Genomic DNA, 14255 nt, shown 5'->3' on the forward strand with positions numbered 1-14255 from the left:
TCTTGCTCGCCTTTGAGGGGTGAGCGGAGAGAAAGAAACTCGTGTCCGTATTGGTCACTTTTTTTTTCCTCTGTCTCTTCTAGTTAGCCTGGTGAACTTTTCCCCACAGAGTTCCAAGCCTCGTTCCCTCTAGTCTCCTCTTTCTGCTTTCCCGCTGGTGTCTCGAGCTATTGAGGTTCGGCTCACCTCGCGTTCCAGCGCTGGTGTGTTGAGTCTGCTGCTGGTGTCCCGAACTTGGGCTCCCACGCTCTCCACGCAGGTACACTGTGAATCACTAGTTCCAGAAGAGTTTCCTCTGCTGTTTCTTCCCCTACTCTTCCTTGACCCTGCAGTATCTCCACTTTTATTAACCTGTCTCTCCCCCGGACTAATCGTGTGCTCCTTGCCTATTCCACCATCTTGCCGCTCTCTCATTTAAGCATTTCTAAGTGTATGTTGAGTAGTGTTGAGTATAAGCAAAGTGCTGTGTGACCAATATTCAGAACTGTTTTCCCTTATGAGACTGAAATTCTCTACCCAATGAATGAAAAATTCTTATAATTCCAACATCCCTAACTCCAAGTAACTGCCATTCTACTTGCCATTGCTCAGGCTACAGAGTTTTTAGGAGGCACAGTGATTTTTCAGGGTCATATAACTGAGAGGGTAGAGGGAACCCTCTTGGAACTCAGTTCTGTCTCTGCAAAGCTGGGTCTTGATTGTACCCAGGTACTCCCTGAGGTTTTTGGATTAGGCTATGTGGCATACATGTGTGTGATTATGGACATGGCATGAGGCAGAAGGAGGATGAAACTTTGGAGAGGTCTTTTCTGCTGAGGAATCCCATGAAAGTGGATGCCAAAAAAATGAAATCAATTTTTTGATGAAACTCTACAATAGGACCTGGAACTCAAGCTTTCTTTGCTGAAGACCCACTGGAGAAAGCCATCTGTTCTGCTCTGTCCTGACTTTCCAGGGGCCCAGACTCAAGAAATTCTGCAGATATTGGCTCAGCTCTCATTATTGATACCTTGGACATTTGGGCAGGAAGGATCCCATGGTGATTTCAGTTGTCCCAAAGAAGGAAACTCTAGGCAAGGCCACCACTCTGATCCCACTTGGGCATTGCAACACTACTTCCCCTTTTGTGTGTGTGTTTTTGGAGCCTCATGTAGGGTGTTCTGTCCCATATAGGAACAATTTATTGGAAGAGTTAAAATATGGGTCAGCCTGTTAGGTTTACACTCTAGGTCATGGCAGACAGGATGGGAAGAAGAATGATGTGATTGTGCTCATCTTTTATGTGAATCCTAAGCTAGAGAAATGTTCAGACAAAAATCTGTGTTTGACCTTGCTAACAGAAAGTTACCTGGAACAGAAACAGTATTGTTAGCCAGATGGGGTTATGATACCACCAGACCTACCTTTAGAACCATTGCACAGGGGCCAGCGCTGTGGCACAGTGGGTTAACACCCTGGCCTGAAGTGTTGGCATCCCATATGGATGTTGGGTCAAGTCCTAGCTGCACCACTTCCAATCCAGTTCTCTGCTATGGCCTGGGAAAGCATTAGAAGATGGCCAAAGTCCTTGGGCCCCCGCACCCACATGGGAGACCTGGAAGAAGCTCCTGGCTCATGGCTTTGGATCAGTGCAGCTCCAGCCATTGGGACCAATTGGGGAGTGAACCGTCAGATGGAAGACCTCTCTCTCCCTCTCTGCTTCTCCTTTCTCTTGTAACTCTGACTTTCAAATAAATAAATAAATAAATCTTATTTTTTTTGACAAGCAGAGTGGACAGTGAGAGAGAGAGAGACAGAGAGAAAGGTCTTCCTTTGCCGTCGGTTCACCCTCCAATGGCCACCGCGGTAGCGCGCTGCGGCTGGTACAGTGCGCTGATCCGATGGCAGGAGCCAGGTGCTTCTCCTGGTATCCCATGGGGTGCAGGGCCCAAGGACTTGGGCCATCCTCCACTGCACTCCCTGGCCACAGCAGAGAGCTGGCCTGGAAGAGGGGCAACCGGGACAGGATCGGTGCCCTGACCGGGACTAGAACCCGGTGTGCCGGCACCGCAAGGCGGAGGATTAGCCTAGTGAGCCGCGGCACCGGCCAATAAATAAATCTTATTTTTAAAAAAGAACCATTTCATGAAGTTGAAAATGTACTTAACAGAGTCGTATACTTCTCCCTGGGTGAGGGGCAATTGCACCACACCAACAATGAAACCCAATGCTGCATCACTTTGAGTGCACATGCAAAGATATTTTCATAACCATGGCCTGAAAATGGCCAATAAGATCTCCTGCTCCTGTTCTTTACAAAAATGGAACACCCAGTTGTGTTGGTGAAGATACAAAGATTTTCAGCCTCATGTGCATTGTTTGTTGTAACCTAAAATGGCACAATCAGCACAGAAAACAGTGTCTCTTAATTAAATTAAAAATGGAATTTTTATGTTATCTGATACTCTCATTTCTGAGTATACATCTAAAAGTATTGAAAGTTCAGTATAAGCAAAGTATAAATATTATTCACCACAGCATAATTCACTGTAGCCAAGATTTCTAGTGTGGCCTGTACTCAGTGAAAAGTTATGCAGGCACAGAAGAAAAGGAAATCCTATGACATGGATGAACCTTGAATATATTTGACTAAATGAAATTACCCACAAATATCATCCCCAAAGGAAAAATACTGCAAGATTCTAATCATATGAAATAAATAAAGTAGTCAGAGGGACCTGCACTGTGGGGCAGTGGGTTTAAGCTCCTGCCTACAGTGCCAGCATCCCATATGGTTGCTGGTTCTAGTACTGGCTGCTCCACTTCTGATCCAGAACTCTGCTATGGCCTGGGAAAACAGGAGAAGATGGTCCAAGACCTTGGGCCCCTGCACCTGAGTGGGAAGCCTGGAAGAAACTCCTGGCTCCTGGCTTCAGATTGGCTCAGCTCTGGTTATCTTGGCATTTTGGGGAGTGAACCAGTGGATGAAAGACCTCTCTCTCTGGCTCTACCACTCTCTGTAACTCTGTGTTTCAAATAAATAAAATAAATCTTTAAAATAAATAAAATAGCCAGAATACTAGAAACATAAAGTAGAAGAGTGGTTATGGATGGTAGAAGGATATGCTATTCAATAGAAATGGAATTTTTAGATAAAAAAAAATCCTAGAGATCTGGTGTGTGTGTGTAGACACATGTATATGTCACTTACCTTAGAATGACACCTGCCCTTGTGAGATACAGTACTCAAGCCCTCTTCTACCTGACCCTGGATAAGAAAAGGGCTCCCTCTGTTGGTCTTTGGTCACTCTTCAGGTGCTTGTGAGTAGGGCTGATGGCAGGCTATTCCCAAGAGTGGAGATTCATGACTGGTGTTATCTAGGAATGTTGGGAAGACTGCAATCTTGTCTCCTTTCTCTCCAGTTTGGTCTTCTTAGTTATCACACTCTCTTTGGGTGAGAATACAGGAAGATACACCAGTCTCTGCTGAGTTTATGATGTTGCAACTGCAGTTCAGTCCTATGAATGGATCCTCCTTTGTAAGAAAATGGGCAGCCTCTCATCTTAGCCTGAGACTTTGAAATGCATCCAATATATATAGTTCTAGTTTTATTTTTGTAGGACCTCTGTCCAAGTGTATCAGGCCAGAGGATGATCAATAATATTTTTCCAACATATACATTAACATTTCTTTCTCCATGAAGAATTTTCCTACAGTGAAAAAACATGAAAGACTGATTTTTTCTCTTCTATGTCATGAAATTGCTAAGGAAATAATTCCCTCATTAACCATTGGAGTGATCGAAGTGAATTTAAGTGAGTGGTGAACACAGAAGATAGAGTTGAGTGAAGGCAGAAGTTCACAATGCAGTGGGGAGACAGATACTCCTGCAGTGAGCTCAATCAGTGTTAAAGGTACTGGGGGAGGTTGAGCAACATTGAGTGAGGGAGAAATGAGAGTGTTGGATAGAAGAGCAAGATGGAGTTATTCATTTGTGTTCACCAATTTAAACTTAAAAAATTATTGGATGTATAGGAACATTTGGATAAATTCTTTTTTTCTCTTTCAACATTTCATTTATTTTATTTACAGTTTAACATGAGGAATTACTATGAATCAAAGCATAAGCACACAAACATATATGCAATCCAAAATAGAGGAACAACATTAGATATGAAGCAAAAAGTCACGTTCATTCACACACACAGTGGACTCAGATCTGGTCAACCTGGTTGTTCCCAGGCAGGTTTGTAAAGATGATAAAGTGTGACTGTGGAGAATAAGATTTCTGCCAGAGCACTCTTAGTGAAGACATTTTCTTCCTAGTACACAGCATGTGACCTCAGATAATGATTAAGGATAGCTTATGACCTACTAACAAGAAGAGCATTGAGCCCTTGTGAGAATGTAGGCTTCACAAGAACACGCAGCTGCTTTCTCAGACATGCTTGTTAGGGTTTGTAACCATGACTGAGAACTACAACCAAGACCATGCTGAGCAAAGAAAAAGTTTTAGGGCAAAGAACTGCCAGGAGTATCCTCAGAGGGAGAGGTGCTCTGGGCTCAGGTGTAGGGCTGGGGTTTTATAGGGAACTTGTACAAAGGGAGGTGGGAGATAAGTTGGAGAAGCCAAACAAAGGGATGTGGGATGTGGGCTGGAGCAGCTGGAGAAGATACTTGATACCAGGAGGCACGGGATGTCTGCCTGATTTATAACTAGGGGCAGTTGCGGGAACAGTGAGGCACAGAAAGTCTCTCAGGCCTGATTTGTGGGAATGATGAGGCTCCCCATAAGCACAGCACCTCTGGGTTTTTGCTTTCTGATGCCAAGAAAGAGTGGGGGAGACACCTCAGACCAGTGTGGATTCAGGACTCCCACAATGTTTATCTAATGTATCTTGCTATATATGTTTCAGAGAAACCTTAGTTCTATGAACACATGCACGTGCTCTACAATAGGCTGTTATAATCCTTATCAGTAAAGAAACCACACCTGGTTAGTCTGTGCACACTTTGTGGAGGAAGAGACCCCATGTCCTTTGTTCCTTTCATTTGCATACCCCAACATGTAACCTTGGTTATCCAGACTACTGTGACCAAATTAGATATTTGGTCATCACACTAAGCATCAGTGTGTGAGCATGCAAACTAAATATTTCAGAATGGTCTGGTTTTGAAAAGATTTCTGTGTATCAAGGTAGTTGTAAAAGATTGGCTGCAGAATAAAATCAACTATTAGGCTTAAAGCTCCCTGTCACTGGTCCACTCCCAAATATCTGCAATGGTCAAGATTGTGTCAATACTTAAGGTGGGGTCAAGAACTCTATATAGGTTTCCTAAATGTGTGACAGGAACCCAGTTAGTTGAACCATCACCATTGCTTTCCAGGGTCTGCAGTAACAGGAAACTGGAGTATGGTTCTGGATGAAGATATAAACTTATGCACTGTAATGTAGGATTCAGGCATGTAACTACTAGATCTGCTGGCTCCTCTTATCCATATTTTTAAAATACATATAATATATGAAGAGTAATTTTTATTTACTTTTATCTGTGGATTTAAGATTTTTTAAAAGAATTATTTATTTATTTGAAAGTCAGAGTTACACAGAGAAAAAAAAAGAGAGAGAGAGAGAGAGAGAGAGAGAGAGAGAAAGAGAGCAAGAGATCTTCTTTCCACTGTTTCATGCCTCAAATGGCCACAATGCTCTGGTTGGAATCAGGAGTCAGGAGTTTCTTTCAGATCCCTCACATGGGTACAGGGGCCCAAGCACATGGGCCATCCTCCACTGTATTTCCAGGCATATTATCAGGGAGATGAATTGGAATTGGAGCAGCTAGGTCTTGAACCAGCACCCATAAGAGATGCTGGTGTCACAGGCAGTTTCTTTACCCACTATGCCACAATGCTAGCCCCCTGGCTATAGATTTAAAAGGCATGTAACAATAAAAAATAATGTTACATGACAATATTTTGAATGACTGTTGAGATGACATTAAATTGGAAATATTCTGTTTCCCATTTAGCAGATAGACTGGATTAAGAGACAAGGAGATGGGACTGGCACTATGGTATAGGAAGCTAATCCTCCTCCTGTGGTACTCATATGGGCACTGGTTGGTGTCCTGGTTGCTCTACTTCTAATCCAGCTCCCTGATAATGGCCTGTAAAAGCAGTGGAAGATGGCTCAGATGCATGGGCCTCTGCACTCACATGGGAGACCCAGAGGAGATCCTGGCTTCTGGCTTGGGATTGGCCCAGCTCTGGCCATTGTGGCCATTTGGGAAATGGACTAGATGATGGAGGAGCTCCCTCTCTCTTCTCTGTCTAAAACTCTGCCTCTCAAATAAGTAAATAATAATAGTAACAGATACAAGAAAAATGATAACTGATGATTGGAAACCCCAGAGAAGAGAGAAGGGAGTCCTCACCACAGAAGAAATCAGGCTAAGATCATCATATTGCAGCAATTCAGGAATCCAAGCCTGTCCAGAACTGCTTCTTATTTGTGACAGTGAACACAATGGAGATAGAGGTGAAAGAGCTGTACCTGCTGAACCCCAAGTTTTGTATTTAGACTGTTCAATCTGAATAGTGCTGGTCACTGTTTCATCATCCTCTCCACCTTAACACAAACAGACATAAATCCCATTTATTATTTTCTACATAAGGAACACCATATACTTTAGCACTTTGCCTCTTCCAATGTTCAGTCATTTTGTGGAGGAACCTAATGTTCATATCAGAGAATAGTTAACTCATGGTCATAGTTGATATGTCAGAATTAATTCATATTTAACTTCTTCATAATGAGTTAGGAGATGCATTTGAAACTGATAAGGAAAGAGTTTTGTATTCTTAAGTTCAAAAATTTATAATCATGTATAATTTCTCACTTTACTCAGACATCTACAGGCTATTTCACAGCATAGCTGTGACACTCCCATATATTGAAATGACTGACTGTTCAGACTGTGTACATATCCCAGTGATTGTGTGGGAAAGACACATGGAAGGCCAGCACAGGGAAATACTTGAGGGTAATCCCAACCATGGTTTAAATTTTCTATCCATAGAGCCACCCCTTTGGTACAGTTATGACCTGATGGCCTTGGCTGAGCAAGGATGTCCATATTTTAGGAGTTAGTCACATTCAGGGATATGATTATGGATGTCACCAAGGAAGCTCAGATCCCGCTTGAGACATCTGAGGGAAAGCTGTAGAGGATGTGATTCTGAAGAACATCTTTTATAAGCAGTAAGACATATGGATTCTAATTCAATGAAGAGTTTTTAGGAAAAAAAATGTAGCATTCACTTACCTAACATTTTAACGCTCAGGTATCCACCCAAGGGAAGTGAAAATACATATTAAAAAACATTTTCTCAAATCTGCCAGTAGGCAAGGAGACAAGACCAGAGAGTCCTGGATTATATAAAGCAAATGGTCATAAATGAGATTAAAATAAAATCAGAGAGATTTTTTCAGATGCAGAATAGGATTGCAAATTGGGAGACAGATTCAGTTTAAAGTGAACCATGATTCTTCTGAGGTGGAGCAGGACTGAGACTTTTAAAATAAGGAAAGGGAGGGGATGTCCAGCTTTGCATTCTTTGAATACATATAGGATAGAATGAGTGAACTGGTTTGAATTGATGTAGGAACTAGCATGTGATTCAATAGGTTAAGCTGCTCTTCTGACATTGGCATCCCATAGAGGAGTGCAGGTTTGAGTCCTAGCAACTCCTCTTACAGTCTAGATTCTTGCTAGTTTGTCTGAGAAAGCAGTGGATAATGGCCCAAGCATTTCTGTCAACCATATGGAAGACCTGGATGAAGCTCCTGACTCTTGTCTTTCATCAAATTCAGCCGTGATTGTGGTGGGCATTGTGTAGTAAGCCAACAGATGAGTGATTTCTGCTGCTTGTCTTTCTCAGTCTCTCTGACTTCCAAATAAAAACTAAATTAAAAATTAAGGAGTGGCCATTTGACCTAGTGGTGTGACCACTGCTTGGGATGCCTGCATCCCATGTCAGAGAGCCTGGGAAAAGTCCCAGCTCTGCTTCTGACTCCAGCTTCATGTTGGTGTGCATTCTGAGAGAAAGTGATGAGGGTTAAAGGAATTGAGTCTGTGCCACCCTTGTAGAGACCCAGATTGTGTTTCAGGTTTCTGGTTTCAACTTGGTCCTGCCCCAGTTGTGGCATAAAGTTGGGGAGTGAACCAACAGATTTGAGATACACCCCATTTCTACTTTTCAAGTACAAAAATAAAATAATTATTTTTAAAGAGCAACAGGGTTTTCAAAACCTTTAAAATAGAAAGATCAAGCTGTTTCCAAACTATCACAAATATATTCCCAAAAAAGAAATGCATTGTGAATGTTATTCTATTTTTTGTGCAGTCTCCACACAAGCATGTAGATGCTTAGAAGGGGACAAATTTTACAACTTTGGCCTAATAAGAATTGGGTAAGGTTTAGCTTTCATAGTATTTGTTGCTGCCCCTGCTTTACTAACATGATATGGATATTGTCATCTTACAAATTGGTCATTTTAAGAGTAGTTAATTTTGAAATTATTTCAAACTTACAGAAATACCATGAGTGAGTCCTATTCATTGAGAATGCCCAGTTATTATCCTTTTAGCACTTTTGCCTCTGACCCACCTTAGGGGGGTCCCTCCAGTGTTCCTTTCTGAGAAAATGTGGGCCCTGTATTATCAGAAGCACGGTGGTTTGATGCTGGGCTCTGCTCAGTCTCCCATCTATGCTATGATGGATGCTATCAACTTGGTATTTAGTGAATTTCTGCCAGATTGATTCACACACAACCTTTTAAGGATTTTTTAAGTGTGTTCTTATGCGAAGGGAAGGAGTGTTGGAGATCCAGAGTCTCAAGGTTGAGACATTTTCGGCCCGAAAGGGGAAGAATCCGCTTCCGCCACTGCACCCGGCCCATGCCGGCCCTTGCTTCCTGCGTCCAGCCTGGTGCTGCAGTGCCGCCTCTTCCTAGTCTCCCTCCTCAGCTCTCCCTCCATGTTGCATGGTCGCCGGGCACCGGGGCTGCAGCAAGGAGTCCCCCAGAGGCCAGTTGGGCAAGGCGGGCAAAGCTAGCAGCATCCTGAAGTTTACATTAAACTTCTCCTAGTGGAACCCATGACTTCTGGTCAGGACGCTAAAGTTGTGGCTGAACTGCAGGCACAGTGAGGTCAAGAGGGCAAGGGCAGCTCTCGTCTGATGAATGGTCCTATATCTCAAACCACTTCTCAAACAAGTTCCATCCCAGCTTTGAGTCAGGTACCAACAACTAAGGTTTCTGAGCTAAACCCTAATGCGAAAGTGTGGGGGACTTATGTTACATTTGGAAGCAAGTAGTGTAGCTGTCGGTTTGAGTGCTGCATGGGACGAGACAGCTGGGCATGGTGCAGACTGCAGCCTGCAGGGATTGGATGTCAATGGTGATGGTGACAAAGTCATGAGAATGAAGCATTACCAGATTTACCTGAGTCAAAACAGACATGAATGCTTTGGCTCTGGATCATGCAGAATACAAATCTCTACCTGAAAATAGTGAAACAGGAGGAAATGCATCTCAACCAGAAAGCCAGGAAGATTCTCAAGAAGTACTTAAAAAAATTGGAATTCTGTTTATCTAGGGAGACTCTTGCTAGTGCCATCTATCTTACATCACAGATGGATAGTGATCAGTATGCTCAAATTACAATGGTAGCTAACCTTGACCATATCAAGAAACTCAGTACTAGTGTGGATTTGATTGTTGAAGTGCTAAGGTGGATGAGAAGGCAGAAAAAGTAAGACCAAATCAAAATCATTGCATAGTAATATTGTGAGAAATATATGAATCTACCCCTATGGAAAAAGTAGAAGCACTATTTAAAGGAAATAACTTACTGAAATTTATAAACTGTGAATTTGCCCATAATGATAATTGATTTATTACATTTGAAGCAGAAGTTGATGCACAACAGGCTTACAAATACCTGCGAAAAGTCAAAACTTTTCAAGGAAAACCAATTAAAGTGCAGCTAAAAGCAAAGGAAATAGCTATGATCCCATTTTTGCCAAAGAATGGATTTAGGTCTCTCTACATGAACCTTTATACATAGCAGTGTTACACATCATTTATTTACCTCCAGTATACAGTCCCCAACAAGAGTTTCCTCTGTACAGCCTGACTGCTCCCAGACATTGTCATTAATGCATAGCTATTTCAATCCACCCTTGGTAACTATTTCCAAATACTGGATTTATACATGGGTTTACATCTCCAACCTTCAAGCCTGCAGCCTCTCCTCTGACTTCATTCATACAGTATCCTCCCAGAAGCAGGAAAAATTCCTTTGGCTATAAGAAGAAAAGGGAGGAAAAGTTTACAAGCAGCCAAACTCAGTCTCCAACACGACCAAAGCCTCCATCACAAACTTTGAACTGGGGCTGTCCAACTTCCCCCCATTACCTGGAGCTGAGGCAATTTGAAGACAGAGGACTTGTTTGAAAACAGGCTATCTAGCTTGATAATAGGATTATCAAAGGAAAGGAGCCCCCATGCAGATGCAAGTAGGAACACTATTCCTGTAGTGGTCCCCAGAGAGCCCTCACCGCTGGCTTCTTGTGCTGTATCAGCAATGTATGAATGATCCCCATCCCTAGCTCATTTACCTGAGGATCCCAAGGTGGCAGAAAAGCAGAGGGAAACCCTCAGTGTGGACAGACTCCCTTCTGTCCTTACTACAACTGTGTGTAAATCAGAGCAGGTGCATGGAGCTGCCACAGAATTGCAAATGCCCAGATTTGTCAGAGAACGAGTAGAGAGCCACCTTCTTCTCCACTGCAACCCTCAAAAGAACAAAAGTCAAATGATGGCAGTTGTAGGAAGGAGGAGAAGAAGCTTTCTGCACCTGTGTGGAAATAGAGGAGCCCCCTGTCCTCAAGTCCATTCCCAGAGTCCCCAAGGACCAGGGGAAGCAGCCTGGGCACTGGCCCTCACCACCAGCTGTTGGAAAGTGTCTTCACAGAGGACAGAACACTACCCCCAAGTCTCATCAGTAAAAATTCTATGTCTGGGAGGGGTTGCAAAGAGCTGCGTTAGCCACAAATGAAACACTTTTCCCACTCAGTATGAGGATGAGTGGCTGGTTGGGCAGTTGCAGTATCTGTGAGCCCCATGGAATGCCTGCAAGTTATTTTTTCTTCTGTGAGTCAGATTCTCCCCCTCTAAAAAAACTATTTTTCAGGATTTAATTAATAGAAACCTTATTTTTCATTGGTGCTTAACTAGAGGTGATGTTTAAGTCTGATTTTTTAGGATAGAAAATGCATTTATCCCAACAGATTGGTGTTTTCTGTTAAGCCTCTGTGTGGTTCTGAATGCAAGCTATATATAGTGAATTTTTCTAAATTAAGGGAACTATACTACTTTATTTTTTTAAATAATATTGATCTACAAGTGCGTATCTCAGATGCCCCAGCAGATGTATGAGGGCTGTCAAGGGTGGCCTTAGCCTCAAGGTGGAAGGGGGTTGGCAGTGTCAGGTCGCTGACATACTGGCATGGGAGCTGTGCTTTCATCTAAACTGTTAACAAATAATTCTAGCATTTAAAAATACATATAAATGTACATATAGGCCTTTTTTGATCCAGTGGGCAGAAATAATCTGCAGAGAACACCCTAGAGAAACCTGAAAGCTTTGAGTTTTGACATCCTGTCAGCAAGTAGCCAGCTTCTCCCCTCAATTGCAAGTGGCTATTACCTAAAATCAATTCAAAACAAGTGAATAGAACCTAAATGAAAATATACTTTTTTGGCCACTGACATGCTGCCAGTATGTTGTATCATGAAATGGTTCGGATCCCTGTGAGCTGACTGCTCTGGCTCTTGGCCTAGTGCACCTGCTCCATGCACATTTCTGTCCATGTTCCCCCAACCCCCAGGCACTCTTTCAGAAGAGTCCTCATCTTAACTCCGTGAGGATGTCTTCCTGAACCTCTGCATCAGCACATGGATTTAAAAGTTATATAATAGTGAGAGAATGGTGTTTGTGGTTTTATTCCCCTCTTTGGCTGGTGGAGGACAAAAATTGTTGCTCTTTTTACCTCCAAGATGAGGGTCTCATTGATTCACTTCTAGAAGTGTTGTACTTCTGAACAAGGAAGCACTAAAGTTATCAAGTTTATAATAAATTTAAATATAAATTATTTTGTCTTAAAATGCCTAAAATTATTCTCTGTATTTATTTGACAGATAGAGTTATATAGTGAAAGAGAGAGACAGAGAGAAATGTCTTCCTTCCATTGGTTCATCCCCCAAATGGCCACCATGACCAGAGCTATGCCGACCTGAAGCCAGGAGCCTGGTGCCTCCTCCTGGTCTCCAATGTGGGTGCAGGGGCCCAAGTACGTGGGCCATCCTCCACTGCCTTCCTGGGCCACAGCAGAGAGCTGGACTGGAAGAGGAGCAACTGGGACTAGAACCCGGCACCCATATGGGGTGCCAGCACTGCAGGTGGAGGATTAACCAAGTGAGCCACGGTGCTGGCCCCCAACATTTTTCTTTAATTATTCTAAGCAGCAGACATTAAAATATTTCCTGCTACATGTAACCATACAGTTTATTCCATAAAATGTTATTTAACAAGACTGAGGTTTTTTTAAAAAAAATATTTTCATCCAATATTTAAAGGCTTGAATTGCATTTAAACTTGAAAATGACTTTGCTTTAACTTTTGTATAAGACAGCTAAGAGTTCATGGAGACACTCCAGGTTGACATGAGTGGATCATAATTACTCAGTTACTGTGTGTGTATTTTGTCACTAGTTTTACTGAGTAAGCATACCATAGTACAAGAACTAGCAGCAGTTTTTGTAATATACCTTAAGGATCTTAAACAGGTTATCTTTTTTCTGATTGTTGAAAAATCCTGTAAATGCAAATAGTTGGTACTGTATTAGATATGTGCACTTTGGGAGTGTGCTTTGCTTGTACAGTTGTAAATAATCTGAACATATTAAAAAAGGTTCCCTACAGAGAAAATCTGATAAAATTATTGATATATTATAAATGTTGATGTTGAGCTGGATGTAGACATACTTAATGCTGTGGTTTGAATGTTATTTTAATTTGTTGAGATTTTTTTTTCCCCCTCTCATACTGGTGTGTTGAACTGGCTTTGCCTATTTGCTGCAAAAGGGAAAAGGAAAGTTTTATTAAAAGCTGTGAGATGTTTTTATACTCTCTTTCAAAATATGGAAATGCATATTAGTCATATTTAATGTGAAAGAGTTCTGAAGACAACGTAGTAAGCAGGAACTGGTAGGATCTTTAAGTCAAAATGGAAAATGATCTACTAATTTGAATCATATATTACTAAGTGTGATTTACCCTACCAGAGAAAACCTGCCTGGTGTCTCTCATTGTTTTCTTCAGAGAAGTAGTCATTATTCAAAGATGAAGAAATACACATATTGCTAATAAGTTTCAAATGCCTGATTAAGGAATGGGAGAATTAATTTCTTGGTAGCTGTCAGACTGCTGGACCAAAAACTCAGAAATAATTGACCTCTTCAAACCAAACCAAGAGATGCTGTAAACACTCAAAGAATAAGTTCTGAGATCTGGGGCCCTTTGTGTCATTTCTTAGTAGCAGATGCCAGGGTGTGCTCAGCCATCCCTGTCCCCAAACACCAGTGGGTCTGTGACAGTAAGTCCTCTCTCAAACATGTGATATTTGCAGCATGATGAGTGTGATTAGAGCCAACTGTGGTTGGTTGGTTGCAAACTAAAAGGCTAGAGCTCAAGAGCAGCATGCAGGAGAGCAGTGGGCATGTGGAGTGGTGTCATCACAGAGAAGGGGCTGTGCTTGTGGGTTCTGATGCCATCTGGAAGAGGTCAGTACACTGTAATTATCACTTAGCCAGTGACAGTCTGTTGCATCCAGAGCCGAAACCTTGCTCAGATGTGATTTTTATAGTAAAGGTGATATGCCAAATAACTTTTTTTAAAAAAAGATATATTTATTCAAAAGTCAGAGTAACACAGAGAGAGGAGAGGCAGAGAGAGGTCTTTCATCTAATGGTTCACTCCCTAATTGGCCATAATGGCCAGAGCTGTGCCAATTGGAAGCCAAGAGCCAGGAGCTGAATCAAAAGTGGTGCAGCCTGGTCTTGAAGTGGCGCACATAAGTGATGCTGGCACTTCAGGCCAGGGCATTAACCCACTGCCTGATATTAAAATAGTGCACTCAGAGAATTTCATC

General features: G+C 42.2%; 1 pseudogene; it reads left to right on the forward strand.

Annotated features, from left to right (window-relative positions):
* Positions 1-9137: 9137 nt before the first annotated feature.
* Positions 9138-11051, forward strand: LOC133755332 (la-related protein 4B-like; annotated as a pseudogene).
* Positions 11052-14255: the final 3204 nt, after the last annotated feature.

The sequence above is a fragment of the Lepus europaeus genome, unplaced genomic scaffold (genome assembly GCF_033115175.1).
Source record: "Lepus europaeus isolate LE1 unplaced genomic scaffold, mLepTim1.pri SCAFFOLD_3_1, whole genome shotgun sequence".
NCBI classification, from domain to species: Eukaryota; Metazoa; Chordata; class Mammalia; order Lagomorpha; family Leporidae; genus Lepus; species Lepus europaeus.